This window comes from Heteronotia binoei, chromosome 15 (assembly GCF_032191835.1).
Source record: "Heteronotia binoei isolate CCM8104 ecotype False Entrance Well chromosome 15, APGP_CSIRO_Hbin_v1, whole genome shotgun sequence".
Lineage (NCBI taxonomy): Eukaryota > Metazoa > Chordata > Lepidosauria > Squamata > Gekkonidae > Heteronotia > Heteronotia binoei.
Genome location: NC_083237.1, coordinates 49,049,364 through 49,064,772, shown reverse-complemented (window position 1 = coordinate 49,064,772; position 15,409 = coordinate 49,049,364). Strand labels below are relative to the sequence as shown.

General features: G+C 47.3%; 1 non-coding gene across 1 annotated transcript; it reads left to right on the top strand.

Moving 5' to 3' along the window:
• Positions 1-13,529: 13,529 nt before the first annotated feature.
• Positions 13,530-13,601, top strand: TRNAQ-UUG (transfer RNA glutamine (anticodon UUG)). The gene has a single exon. It is a non-coding gene; the product is annotated as a tRNA-Gln (tRNA).
• Positions 13,602-15,409: the final 1,808 nt, after the last annotated feature.

Below are 15,409 nucleotides of genomic sequence, written 5' to 3'. Positions count from 1 at the left end.
CTTCTGGCCAATTAAATAAAACACGATTGCTCCTAAATTTGAACAATTTGAACAATTGCTTTGAACAATTTTGAGGAAGAGAAGAAGAAGAAGAAAAAGAAGACCATAGATTTATACCCCACTCTTCTCTCTGAATCAGTCTCAGAGTGGCTTACAATTTCCATTATCTTCTTCCCCCACAACTGACTCCCTGTGAGGTAGGTGGAGCTGAGAGAGCTCTTCCAGAAGCTGCTCTTTCAAAGACAACCTCTGCAAGATATAGCTGATCCAAGGCCATTCCAGCAGCTGCAAGTGGAGGAGTGGGGAATAAAACCCAGTTCTTCCAGACAAGAGTCCGCACACTTCACCACCACAACAAACTGGCTCTTGATAGAAAGGATAAACAGGATAGAAACCTGGTAAACTAGTCACTAACTGCTGTTAATACACCTATGTCCTTAGTAATGTTTGATTTTTTCCCTCTTCAGTGTTGGATCCAACCATTTTCTCGCCATAAATACCAACAACTGTCCATAACAATATAATTCCCAGGGTCCTGGGTGGGACGTGCCAAAAAAGTACCTTTTCAGGTTCAGGTATATTGGACTGGGAATATATTGGTAATTCCAATATTCCTGAATTCCAGATACCTGTATGGTAATTGGATTTGGAGGGTCCCCCCCCCATTTCCAGTTTTTTCAGGACCATTATTCTGTATGGGGAATGGCTGGGGAAATGGAACAGTTGTTTTGAAAGATTTCCAGGTGGCCGGGGGAGTTGTTTTTAGAAGAAGAAGAAGAAGAAGATATTGGATTTATATCCCGCCCTCCACTCCGAAGAGTCTCAGAGGGGCTCACAATCTCCTTTCCCTTCCTCCCCCACAACAGACACCCTGTGAGGTGGGTGGGGCTGGAGAGGGCTCTCACAGCAGCTGCCCTTTCAAGGACAACCTCTACCAGAGCTGTGGCTGACCCAAGGCCATTTCAGCAGGTGCAAGTGGAGGAGTGGGGAATCAAACCCAGTTCTCCCAGATAAGAGTCCGCACACTTAACCACTACACCAAACTGGCTTTTAGAGGCACAAGCACCACAATCGCAGGGAAGCTGCTGGTGCCTGTCCTTTCAATCAGTGGCTCCCAACCTTTTTGGCACCAGGGACCAGTTTTGTAGCAGACAATTTTTCCACGGACTGTGGGGGGTGGTGCAGGGGTTCTTGCTGCCCCAGGCCACCCTGCTCCCATGTCCCTGCCCCCATGGGGGTCTTTAAATACGGGGGAGACTGGGGCTGCTTCTGGCCACCTTCCCTGGAAGGGGAGGCAGCCTCAGAGCGAGGCCACACTGCCTCTTTCGTCCACCACCGTCTTTGGAGTGAGGCTGTGTGGGTGGGCAAAAGGGGTGGTGGAGCAAGCCTGCTCTCCTCTATGCCTGGGAAGCTGGGCTTGGAGGAGAGCACACGCCGCTGATCCATCCCACCGCTCTCAGCTTCCCAGATCTGTGACCCAGGAAGCCAAGAGTGCTGTCCCTGTGCAGCCTGGATGCTAACACACCACGGACCGGGACCGGTCCATGGCCTGGGGGTTGGGGACCCCTGCTTTAAATAACCCCCAAGTTTCAAGTCGATTGGACCAAGGAGTGAGTCCAATTTTATGGGCCTCTGAACATTATTTCCAGTGGAAGGGGGGACAGAAAACCCTGCAAGCTGCTTCCAGGGCAAAACCCCCCCATGTCTGCAAGTAGGAATCACTGACAGACAGCGAGTTCAGCAGAACTTCTACAGAACTCAGTAATCCCAGAGGAACCACAAGCCAATGTGTCAAGCCAGAGAACCAAAATCAAACCAGAGAATCTTGCAGTGGAACCTGAAGCGAAGTGGGGGTGGGAGGTTCAAGCCCGTTACAACCAGTGTACAGACTGCTATGGAAGTGTCAAACTCATTTTGTTATGAGGGCCGAATCTGACATAAAGGAGACCTTGTCTGGCTGGGCCATGTCAGGCTGGGCCATGTGTGTTCCTATTTAAAGATTAGGTAGCAAAGATACAAACTTTATAAAGGACACAAACACAAATATATTTCCTAAAAAACTTAAAACATGCTAAAAGCATTAGCACTTGTTGGTCTTAAAGGTGCTTTCTTTGTATTTCTCCCACGGGATCCAGGGAACTGGGCATAGGAAGCTCTGGCTCTTTCCTTCCTTCCCCAGGGGACTGGGGGGGGGGGAGCCTCAGCAAATAGAAGGAAGAGAGGCTTCACTCAGTATCTCTGCTGTGCGACTGAGGGAGCCTGGCAAAGCAAGCTATTCCTCCTCCTTCCTCCCCAAGGGAGGAGCCTCAGCCAATGGAGAAAATAGAAGTTTTGCTCTGCAGTTCCTGTGCAATTGAGGGAGCCTTGCAAAGCAAGCTGTTATACAGAAAGGAGAAAGAAGGAAGCAGATGACAGTCAGTTGCTCAGGGGCCTGATAGGAGCCCTCCGAGGGCATGATTCGGCCCCCAGGTCAGATGTTTGACACCCTGGCTTTGCAGAACGAAGTGTCACTCTGGCAATGTGAGCTTAAAAGGCTGGCCTCCCTAAAAAAGCAGTGTGCCAACCAAAGCTGGTTATACAAGCTTGAGCAAACACGGGTGGAGGACTCACATGTCCAGGCAGAGGTTTTTTTTTACCATCACCTGAAAGCTACTACAGTTGGGGCACCCAAACGCATGCCACAGAACCCATCTGAACAGATCAACCGTTGGCTGGGGAAAAGCCCGGCTATCAAGCCTTGTTTTGCATACATGGCAACACGCTCCAATATTTATCTCTCTGCAAAAAGAAAAATCTGTCACCTAATTTGACTGCCATTTGCAAAAAAAAACAAACAAGCCCGACGCCCCCACAAGCGTTTGCAGCCCACAGACCTTCGCCTACTCATCCTTCCAGGAATGAAAGTGGGCGGGGCTTCCTGACTCCGCGAGCGCGCACGAGCGAGCGGAGCCCTTCTTTGCCAAGGGGCATGCCGGGTCTGGTAGTCTTTCGAGCCTCCTGCCTGCTGCGCTACCGGGCACAAGGACTACGAGTCCCAAAAGGCGCCGCGGTGGTTAGCTTGAGCTGCTTTTTCCTCGGCGCCTGGGTTTTAATCACACGTGGGAGTGGTGAAGCTGGAAGGGGCTGGAGGGAGTGAGATGCAATTCCTGGCAGGGCACGCGTCTAACTTGTTCGCTTGGGCTTTTTTGCAGTCTGGTGGGGAAAAGAAACTGGTGAGTTTTAGGCACTTAGAGGGGAAAGTCCCCGTTGATCCGAGGGTGCCCGACCAACAAACGGTTCTATAGAACCGATAGCACATTAGGTAACGGTTCCATAGAACTGGTGCGAACCTGCTGAATCCCACCACTGGGTGTGTCCCTTTCCGATGTCTGCAAGGCGGCTACCTGGTCTTCTCCGCATGCCTTCATGAAGCATTACGCGCTGGACGTGCATGCTCAGCAGAGGACTCGGTTGGGAGCTGCGGTGTTGCAAGCTGTTTCTTCAGGCTGACCGTCTTCCCGCCTCCAGGTATGCTTTGCTTGCTAATCTCCCATGAGTGTGAGGCACAGAGACCACGAAGAAGATAGACAGGTTGCTTACCTGTAACTGTAGATCTTCGAGTGGTCATCTGTGCATTCACACTACCCGCCCTCCTTCCCCGCTGCTGACGGTCTCTCTTCAGTAAGGGGCTTTCAGCGGTCAGGGAGGAACTGGCGGGATTGCCGCGCGGGCGCTGGTGGGCATGCGCAGTGGGTCGCCTGCGCATGCTCATTGGCGCCGAGCGCGGAAAAATCCCGGGCTTTTTCAGATACCGATTCGGGGATCGGCGCAGGCGCACTATCCCATGAGTGTGAATGCACAGATGACCACTCGAAGATCTACAGTTACAGGTAAGCAACCTGTCTTTCTGACAGCAAGCCAGTGAGGTGGATTAGGCTGAGTGTGTGTATTTGTCTGTGTCCTTTATAAATTTTATATCTCCCTGAGCTGGCATTACATTTTATGACACACATGGCCCGGCCCGACAAGGTCAAGATCTGTCCCTCATAACAAATGAGTTCAACACCCCTGTCCTAGATTGTCTAGTGTGTACTTCACAGTCCTCAAGAAGTAGAAAGTGGGTGTTAAACTAGTTTTGTATTCCAAATGCATTCATTTAAGAGAAAGCAAAACCTGATTGCAAGAGTGCATACTTAGGTAGCTGCATCCTACATTACCATGGGAGATACAGGGGGGACTATAGCTCAGTGGCTTAACATGCAGAGGGTCCCAGGTTCAGTCCCCAACATCTTCAGCTAAAAGGATCAGGTAAGAACTGAAAGTCTGAAGACCCTGGAGATAGGATTGCCAGGTCTGTGTTGGAAAATACCTGGAGACTTTGGGGTAGAGCCGGGAAAGGGTGGGGTTTGGGGAGGGAAGGGGCCTCAGCATGGTACAATGCCATAGAGTTCACTCTTCGAAGCAGCCATTTTCTCCAGGGGAGCTGATCTCTGCCAGCTGGAGATCAGTTGTAAAAGCGGGAGATCTCTAGGCCCCACCTGGAGGCTGGCAACCCTTTGGCTATAGAGTTGTTTCCAGTCAGAATACCCCCAAAGTCTCCTGGCTCCAACCAGGCCTTCCCTTCTTCTCCCCTCAACAGGCACCTTTTGAGGTAAGTGGGACTGAGAGAGTTCTGAGAGAACTAAGTAACCTAACAGGCTTCACGTGGAGGAGTGGGGAATCAAACCCACTTCTCTGGATTATAGTCTGCCGCTGCTAACCACAACACCATCCTGGTTCTTTGTAGGGCTGTTTTAACATACTAAGCTACATCCCGGTGGAAGCTGGGTTCAGGTAGCCAGCTCAAGGTTGACTCAGCCTTCCATCCTTCCGAGGTTGGTAAAATGAGTACCCAGCTTGCTGTGGGGATAGTGTAGATGACTGGGGAAGGCAATGGCAAATTACCCCATAAAAAGTCTGCCGTGAAAACATCATGATGCGCCGTCACCCCAGAGTCAGAAACGACTGCTGCTTGCACAGGGGACTACCTTTACCTTTTTTTCAAAATAATCAAGGTCCTCTCAAATATGATGTAGTGGTTAGAGTGGGGGACAAAGTCCTGGGAGATCTGGGTTTGAATCCCCACTTTGTCATGGAAGTGTGCTTCCAGTCACACTTGTTTAGTCTAACATACCTCACATGGTGGTAGTTATGAGAAAATGCGGGAGGGGGGGGAATGATATAAACTCATCTGAGCCCTCACTGGAGAGAAAAGCAGGGTATGAATAAATACAAGAAATACATTTCAAAAATCCTCTCCTTGTGCTACTTTTGCTGTTCTTTCTCAGCTCAACAGACTCCAGGCCAGCTGCTTGGTCTCCCACATCCCCCCCCCCCCCATCCTATTTCTGGGGCAAATTCCTCACAGCAAGTGCAGGAAGTGAGGAAAACGTAGCAGAGGTCTGGTTCAGATTTCTTGGAGACTGCTCTCTTGTGTAGCTGTCATTAAGGACAAGAGAAATCAAACAAGACAAAATGAAAGGAGAAAAGGATATGGAACCGAGCGTATGAGGATGTGCTAATTCAATAACAGTATAATTGGATTCAGTGCCGGAACAGGAACCAGTGCATTTCCCTCACCATTTGTTGAAAGAAGAGTAAACTGCTTGCACATTTTTCTGTAATGGCTAAAGACTTTCTAAAAATGAGAGCTGCAAAATTAAAGTTAGTTCTTGGGAGAGATTTAACAGGGATCTTGTAGCCATGGGCCTAGGGTTGCCAGGCCCATGTTGAAAAATACCTGGAGACTTTGAGGGTGGAGCTGGGAGAGGGCGGTGTTTGGGGAGGGGAGGGGCCTCAGTATGATACAATGCCATAGAGTCCACCCTTCAAAGCAGCCGTTTTCTCCAAGGGAATTGATCTCTGCCAGCTGGAGATCAATTGTAAAAAAGGAGATCTCCAGGCCCCACCTGGAGGCTGGCAACCCTATAATGGGCCTGGTGTGATTGCCAGCCTCTGTAAAAGTCAGACACCTCCCACAAATGGGCAGTCTGATGGCTAGAGAGAGACAAAATACCACTATGTAATACCACCCCCATGTGCACTGCACTGTCTGGCCTAGAAATGAACAAAATGGAAACTACCTGAAACAGAGCATGGATGTGAAGGAAGAAACAAACAAAAAACCCCAAAGCAATAATCCACACTATTCATAATACCTGATAGTACCATTTGGTACTCAAGAGTCATTAAGAAACATTAGTGCCATTAGCCCAACTTCCAGGAAAACCCATTGCGAGTTTCACAATACTTGTGTGTTTTTTTAATCTCTGAAAAGCCCATCAAGGCATTGTTTTAGGGGCAAACACATCAGAAAGCCTCAGGGCCAATTTTTCCTATAACTGCCAGTGCATGTGTTGTCAGTGCTAAACCTCACACCCCCACTTGCGTGAGGGTCCTCTTCATTTATCTGTGAAACGCTGGTGGTTTCTCTCACTGCCTTCAGCAGACCTCACCCTCCAAGATTAGTAAATATCAGCTTCCCTGAAATCACTTTCTCCCCTCCTCCATTATTTTCCTCTTAGCTAGCTTGTGTGTTTTTCTGTTTTGTGTCTATGTTTTACTCTTTTATCCTTTTATAGTAAAACACCTTTCCAGTTGAACTTCAGCCTGGTTTGTTTTGCGAGCTCTCTAACAGAATATCCTTGTATACATAGGTGGAGATCTCAAGTTATCTGCCTCTTGCTTGTCTCCAATTAAAGTTAATTCCTCAAACAAATTAGGAAACTACTAATTTGAGTAACATCTTCAGGTAGGGGACAGAGATCTTCCAGAATTACAACGGATCCCCTAAATACAACAGATCCACAGTTCCCTTGGAGAAAATGACTGCTTTGGTTGGTGGCTGAATGGCATGTACCTCTCTAAGGTCCCCAACCTTCTTTCTTCTGAGGCTGTGCCCCCAAATCTCCAGGTATTTTCCAACCCTGAGCTGGCAACCCTAGGAACTAATTCTGTCTGTCTGTCTGTCTCTCTCTCTATATATATAATTTCTGTTGAAAATATACAATGGATGGCTTTTAGGCCATAGCCCAGCATCCTCTTGCTTAGGCAGGCAGGGCTTTTTTGAGCAGGAACACACAGGAAAGCCGTTCCGGCTGGCTTGGCATCAAGGGGTCAATTCCTGCTGAGCTTTATCTACAAAAAAAGCCCTGTGCAAAACACTGGTGACATCAGGGGTGTGTGTCCGAATATGGAAATGAGTTCCTGCTGGGCTTTTCCTACCAAAAACGCCCTGTTTGAAGCAATTGTGACATCAGGAGGTGTGGTCTAATATGCAAATGAGTCCCTACTGTTTTTTTTCTACAAAAGAAGCCATGGGGACAGGAGATTTCTCCAGTTGGGGAATGCAGGCTTTGGCCTTCCTAAATCTATTGCCCATTGACTTCATTGGGTGGCCTCTGAGTTTTAGTATTATAGGATAGGACGACAAAGTTCTCTGTATCCAGTTGCTGTGCCCTGTGAATATGATGTTATAAACCTCTACTGTGTCCCCCCTCAGTCCCATTTTTTGGAATATGAGAAGTCCTAGATTCTTTGGCCTTTCCTCCTAGCAAAGGTGCTCCAGTCCTTTTATCATGTTAGTTATCCTCCATTGCTTGTGCCACATCTCTGAGAGCCACAGAACGCAAATGAATGCTCTGATACAACGTGAGGGTTGTTCGAGAGACCCAGATTCTCTTTCCTACAGTGTTCGCAACAATAAGAAGCAGCAGCTTTGGATTACAATGGAAAAGTGAAAGGCAGCAGGAAAGGAGGAAGACCCAACGTGAGATGGATGGGTTCAGTCAAGGAAGTCACCAGCCCTCAGTTTACAAGACTTAAGCAAGGCTGATCCAGGTGGGTAGCCATGTTGGTCTGAAGCAGCACAACAAAGTTGGGAGTCCAGTGGCACCTTTAAGACCAACAAAGTTTAGTTCTCGGTATAAGTTTCTGGGTGCCTGCATATTTCTTCCAATACAATGAATGAAGCGTGCATGCACATGACCGTTTATATCCAAAATAATACTTTTTTGGTCTTAAAGGTAGCAAGACTGTTAACAATAGGACTCTTTGGAGGTCATTAATTCATAGAGTGAAGCGGCTTGACAGCACTTAACACGCTGGCTCAAAAAAGATCCAGGAGCGGAAGTCTGGACAAAAGGTGGTGTTTCTGGGTTCTTCAGGAACAGAACAGCTGGAGGCATGTGAGGGGTACAATTTCTTAGAAGATGCTGCATAGTTTTCTGTATTTGTGGCTGCTTTTGTGGACAGTGCATTTGCTTACAGTCGACGGTCAGGAGGGGGGAGAGAAAAGGAATCAGAGCCATAATAATCTTGAGGATTCACAGCCGTGAGCTAAGTATTCTGCTTGACTGCCAAGACGCATTCCAGACGAGGTTTTATAGCACCTCTTTTGCTCAGTAAAAATTTGTTTCCTCCTTTTTTGTTCATGTCTTATACAACGATCCCTCTGGTCTTTCTTTTTATCCTGGAGAATGAGGAAATGATACTGCGGGCCCTGATCTTAAGCAGCTAGACCACAATGACGTGGTTGATCTCTCCTGTTTTTATCTCACGGGTGTCCCCTTGACACAGAGTGTTAAAGCTGCAGTACTGCAGTCCTAAGCTCCGTTCATGACCTGAGTTATATCCCTGGTGGAGAATGGGTTTTCAGGTAGTCGGCTCGAGGTTGACTCAGCTTTCCATCCTTCTGAGGTCGGTAAAGTGAGTACCCAACTTGCTGGGGGGGGGGAAGTGTAGATGACTGGGGAAGGCAATGGCAAAGCACTCTGTAAAAAGTCTGCCGTGAAAACGTTGTGAAAGCAGCATCACGCCAGAGTCGGAAATGGCTGATGCTTGCACAGGGGACCTTTCCTTTTTTCTTCCTTTTACAAATATTGGTTTTACTCTCTGCTGCCACCAGTTGGCCATGTATAGAATTGTCTGCAGTCAATTTTTTCTAACGGAAAAACTCCGAATCCTTAACTGCTGAAAACTCCCCCTGCTCCTCTACTTTGATAGGCATAAACCCAAACCAGGAGGCAGTGGCGTACTGGCTCTAAAAATACTGGTTGCCAGGAGACAAAGGGAGCCCACCCACAACTATAAGGCTATCAATTTTTAAATAAATAAATAAAATTTTCAAAAAATATGTAAGGTACAATTAAAACTTTTGTGAAATGAATCACAGGATGTGATTCAGCCTCCCAGTTAGCACTCAAGTAAGACAAGATGGAGATGTCCCCACTTGCACTGAAGGTCTGGGGAAGGGAATCCTCTTAAGACATGTCAGTTGCTTCAACTCAAGGGACTGTACATATACAAAACTCACTAAATGTGCTACTGGCACACAAGGCTCCAGAATAAACAGCAGAAAGCCCTCCAGCAGAACATCCACCCAGATCACTTGTGGTTAAATTGTGTGGAGAGTCCAGCCAGAGGAAGAGTATGGAAAGTTATTCTACTGAGATAAGGAGCGTGATGAGAAGTCCCATGGGTATTTTTCATGGGTCATTTCTCCTGTACTTATCCAATAGGGGAACGCAGACACAGACCAAGAGGGAAAAATAGCTCTGGACAAGGGGCTGCCCCAATCCCAGCCTGGCCACACCCCCAGAAAAGAGGGGGAAAGAGAAAGAAAAGAGAAGAAGAAAAAGCCAGCCAGCCTTACAGTTTGCATGGCTTGACTGGGCACTTCCCACTGCTCTGCTGAGCTTATGTATGTCCATCAGTATGTTAAAGTGATGCACACATTATGTCAACAAATTCGGAAAACACAACAGTGGCCACAGGATTGGAAAAGATCAGTTTGTATTCCAATCCCAAAGAAGGGTAATGCCAAGGAATGTTCAAACTATCGCACCATTGCACTCATTTCACACGTCAGCAAGGTCATGTTAAAGATCCTACAAGCTAGGCTTCAGCAGTATGTAGATCGGGAACTACCAGAAGTTCAAGCTGGGTTTCGGAGAGACAGAGGAACTAGAGATCAAATTGCCAACATTCTATGAATTATGGAGAAAGCACAGGAGTATCAGAAAAATGTCTATTTCTGCTTCATTGACTATGCTAAAGCCTTTGATTGTGTGGATCAAACAAAGTGTGGCACGTCCTTAAAGAGATGGGAGTACCAGACCACCTCACATGTCTCCTGAGAAACCTATATAAGGGTCAAGAAGCAACTGTCAGAACGGGAAATGGAACAACTGATTGGTTTAGAATAGGAAAAGGAGTTCGACAAGGATGTATATTGTCACCCTGCTTATTTAATTTATATGCAGAGTACATCATGCGGAATGCTGGCCTGGATGAAACACAAGCCGAAATTAAGATTGCTGGGAAAAACTTCAACAACCTCAGATATGCAGATGACACTACTCTAATGGCAGGAAGTGAGGAGGACCTAAAGAACCTCTTGTTGAGGGTGAAAGAGGAGAGCACAAAAGTAGGCTTGAAACTCAGCATCAAAAAAACTAAGATCATGGCATCTGGCCCCATCACACCTTGGCAAATAGAAGGGGAAGATATGGAAGTAGTGACAGACTTCACATTTCTGGGATCCAAGATCGCTGCAGATGGTGACTGTAGCCATGAAATTAAAAGACATTTGCTCTTTGGGAGGACAGCTATGGCGAACCTGGGCAGTATAGTAAAAAGTAGAGACATCAGCCTGCCAACAAAAGTCTGTATAGTCAAAGTGATAGTATTCCCAGTAGTCATGTATGGCTGTGAGAGCTGGACCATAAGCAAGGCTGAGCACAGAAGAATAGATGCTTTTGAGATGTGGTGCTGGAGAAGACTCTTGAGAGTCCCTTGGACTGCGAGAAGATCAAATCAGTCAGTCCTAAGGAAAATCAACCCAGACTGTTCACTGGAAGGTCAGATGTTGAAGGTGAAATACTTTGGCCACCAAATGAGAAGGGAGCACTCACTGGAGAAGATCCTGATGCTAGGAAAGACAGCAGGCAAAAGAAGAAGGGGACGGCAAAAGATGAGATGGCTGGACGGTGTTACTGATGCAACAAATACAAATTCGAGCAGACTTTGGAGGATGGTGGAAGACAGGAGGGCCTGGCATGACTTTGTCCATGGGGTCGCAAAGAGTCGGACTCGACTGTGTGACTGAACAGCAACAAAATGTTAAATCAGGCTCTGCTAGGCTAGGCACATCTGCCTACAGCTTGTCTGAGCTAGGATGCTACCTTCTCTGGGCTGGGCGCCTGGCTACATGCTGCTTGCTTGGGCTGTGTACTGCTTGCCTCCTTTTTCAGCCCTCCTTCTCTGGGCTGGATCAGCATAAGAACTTTAGGCTCTGTCTTGAGCTTGGTAGCTCTACTGAAGATGCTCTGTCCCAAGGGTAGCAAGGTGCCCTTCATTTACAAACGCAGGAGTCACAGCATGAGGAAAGAAAAATAAAAGATCTGCTAGACCAGCTGATCTTCTGGTAGAACTTCCTGTTTCATGCCTCTGTGTGTGGGGGGGAGGGGGTGGAAACAGGCCACTGGCCCACATGGAAGCTCCCCAGCAGCTATAATGGCCAACCTGCCTCTGGGGCCAAGAAAACTTGAAGGAAGAAGGGAAACTACAGAGGAAAGGGAAAGTGCAGAAGAGAAATACAGAGGTATCCTTGAAAAATGATTTTATTTTAAAAATTCATTAAAAAAGTAACGCAAAGTAAATTTTAGCTGCATTACAGTAATAATATTGGAACTTCTATTATATTTTCAAGCTACTAAAAGGTCATTAACACTTTTAACATATTGTTAAAGGCAGAGGTGGGGAACCTCCGTCCCGAGGGCCATATATGGCCCTTGAGGTCACTTGGTGTGGCCCAACCAAGCCATGCTGGACCAAACCAAGCCATGTGGCAGCCTCCCTGGGGCCTGGCTGGCCAGTGAGGATCGTGGGGCCCAGCTGTGCTGTGCAGCAGCCTCCTCAGGACCAGGCAGGGGTCACAGGGCCCAGATGTACTGTGCAGCAGCCTCCCTGGGGCCTGGCTGGCCAGCCAGATTTGCTGCAGGGCCTGGAAAAGTTACTGTCACAGTTCAGTTTGCACTTGATTATCCCAGATGGTGTGACCTAATATGCTAGTATTAGGGGATGTGGTCTAATACGCCACTGAGTTCCTGCTGGGCTTTTTCGACAAAAAAGCCCGGGACCTATACATTTGCCTAGGGCGGTGGGCCGGGGACGGGAGACAGAAAGATGTATCGCGTCTAGTCCTGCGAGTTCTGGCGCTCACCTCGGAGCATCCATGGTTTAGAAGACAGGCCGGATGCACATATATCGGGTGCGCGCGTGGGAGGAGGGGGTGCTTTGGCATGTTCACATGGTTGTTGCATACCATCACCTTAGCACAGCTTTGGGTGGGGGGAGCTAAATTCACCAGCACATGCTTCACTGAAATACATGGGCAGAAGCATCATGTGCCATTTCCAATGTGTTATTTATTTCGTTTTATTTGTTTAAAACATATCTATGCCACCTTTCCCATCCACATAAAAGTCCCCAAGGCAGCAAACAGCAGAACATTAAAACTATATATATTAAAGCCGTATTTAAAAGATTTATTCATTTAATTCTATTTTTAGCCTGCCCTTCCCATAGAACAGGCTAAGGGCGGGTTACATCATAAAAAAACAATCAACAGTTAAAAACAATATATATATATAATATAAATAAATAAATATATATATATAAACCATTCAGTACAAAGGAAAAATATAAACATACAAACACAAGCAGGAAGAAGAGGCTGGTGAGTGGGAAAAGCCTGATAGAGACACAAAGGCTGGCTGCAAATGGTCGTTGCAAGGGTTGCTAATCTCCAGGTAGGGCCTGGAGATCTCCCTTAATTATAACCGATGGTTGCTTTGGAGGCTCTAGCCCCAAATCTCCAGGCATTTTCCCCATCTGGAATTGGCAATCCTGCACACTACATTTCACCCACCGAGCAAATCCCGTTCATTCCAATGAGGCATTTGCAGGAGAGCTTCCAGATGGAGCGGGCTTTGCAAAAATACCAAGTAGGAGGGGCGTCCTTTGGATGCTCTGCAGGGCGCACCAAAACGACCGTCCAGTGCCTCTTCCTTCCCGGCCTGTCTTCTAAACCATGGATGCTCCGAGGTGAGCGCCAGAACTCGCAGGACTAGACGCGATGCATCTTTCTGTCTCCCGTCCCTCCCCGCAACCCGGATGCACATTTCATTCAGGCTCCAGTATCTGCCCGTTGCATTCCTATCAGCAGAGCACTAAATACGGAGGTTGCTGCAGCTCACGTCTGTTTTGTTGCACAAACTGGAGAGCATGCTGGGAAGGGGGGGGGGGGAATGCAGACGATCCTTTCCCGGCTTTACTCTGAACGTCAGTTCGCGGTTTTATTTTATTTTTAATGTTGTCATTTTTTTTTGTGCGCAGCCCAGCCGCACTTGCCTCTAGCGCTGGTTATATCTTAACAGAATGTGTACAAGAAATGCGCAAGCTCAATTGCAGTGACTGAGAAAGCCTCCTGCACAGAGAAGAAGTCAGCAGGTCCCATGGTGTAATGGTTAGCACTCTGGACTTTGAATCCAGCGATCCGAGTTCAAATCTCGGTGGGACCTCATGGGACATTTTTGCCTGAAAACAGGACCCATAAATTCTGTGGAGGCTTCCCAACACGTTTGGGAACCCTAATAAACAGGAAGGGCTAACTTTCATGTCAAGGATCAGGGTAACGCTGTTGTTTTTTTGCGCCTGCAAGACCATCGGGTAAGCCCCGCGCATGCGTCCTTTTGGCAAGATGGGAGCAGTGGAGGCCGACAGCAGCTCGGCCGAGAGGAACGTTCGGTCGCCTCTCATTGGGCAGCCACAATGGAACGTTGCCGTTCTGCCGCTCGGTGATTGGCTAACAGAGAGGCAACATGGCAACGTTGTAATGTATGCTCTGGAGTGCTGAACGCAGGCGTGCATTCAAAAACTGGATGTTGACTTTTGTACAGTCTTCCGCGCTGTGTGTGCTTTCCAGAGTTCTCTTCTGTCCTTTTCACTTTTGTGTTAGTTCTTAAAGATTCAGGTGGGCAGCCGCCGCGTTGGTCTGAAGCAGCAGAGCAACGTTTCAGTCCAGTGGCGCTTTTAAGACCAACTTTTATTCTGGGCATAAGCTTTTATGTGCACGAAAGCTTATACCCAGAATAAAACTTGGTTGCTCTCAAAGGTGCCGCTGGACTCAAACGTTCCTTCCTGCCTGCCTGCTTTCAAACATCTGATGTTCATGTCTTGCTGCTCTCAAACATCTGACATTTGTTCTACAAGGCTCTTACATTAAGCAAGTTTGGCCACCCCTGATCTGGAATTTATAGGTTTTTAGCTGTAGGTATGTTGGAAGTTAGCAGCCCGATGGCGCAGAGTGGTAAAGCTGCAGTACTGCAGTCCATAATCTCTGCTTACAACCTGAGTTCTATCCTGGCGGAAGCTGGGTTTAGGCAGCTTAACACACACAGACACATTCCATCTGCCAATGGAGTGCCCAAAATGAATTATGAATTCATATTATAAATGCATATTTATTAGCCTACTAAATAAAAATATAAGCCTACTAAATAAATAAATTTTGATGCAAAAGTTATGGGAAGATACAGAAGAACAGGATGAATGTCAGCCAGTGGGAAATCCACTGAGAAATTCTTTCTCTGTGGTCTTGCCTGTGAGAGCAACACAATACCTTTAAATTGTGCCTTATACAATCTTCATGTGATTGGCTGTCCTTTCATTCGACTGCAGTTCTTGTTCTTTGTCTGGATGTCCTTATCAGCTCCCCCCACCCCAATTCTCAGCCCTGGGACTCTCTTGCAATGGAATAGGGGGTTTTTTTGGTAGAAAAAGCCCAGCAGGAACTCATTTGCATATTAGGCCACACCTTGAAACCACCATTGTTTCACACAGGGCTTTGTAGAAAAAGCTCAGCAGGAACTCATTTCCATATTAGGCCACACCTTTGATGCCAAGCCAGCTGGAACTGTGTTCCTTTGCATTTCTGCTAAACAAAAAGCCCTGCAGTGGAACATTCAGTGTTCTGTGCCTTCAGGTTGCTCTGTATGTTGATCCTACAAATGAATTAGTTGCAAAACCTTGTTAACAGCTTTGCTCAGGTCTTGCAGATTTAAAGCCTTGACTTCCTTGATTGAGTCAATCCCATCTCATGTTGTTTCCTCTTTTCCCACTGTTTTCTTTTCCTACCGTTATTTAGAATCATAAGAGTTGGAAGGGACCTCCAGGGCCATCTAGTCCAACCCCCTGCACAATGCAGGAAACTCACAAATACCTCCCCCTAAATTCACAGGATCTTCATTGCAGCCTCTGTTTAAAAACCTTCAAGGAAGGAGAGCCCACCACCTCCTGAGGAAGTCTGTTCCACTGAGGAACCACTTCA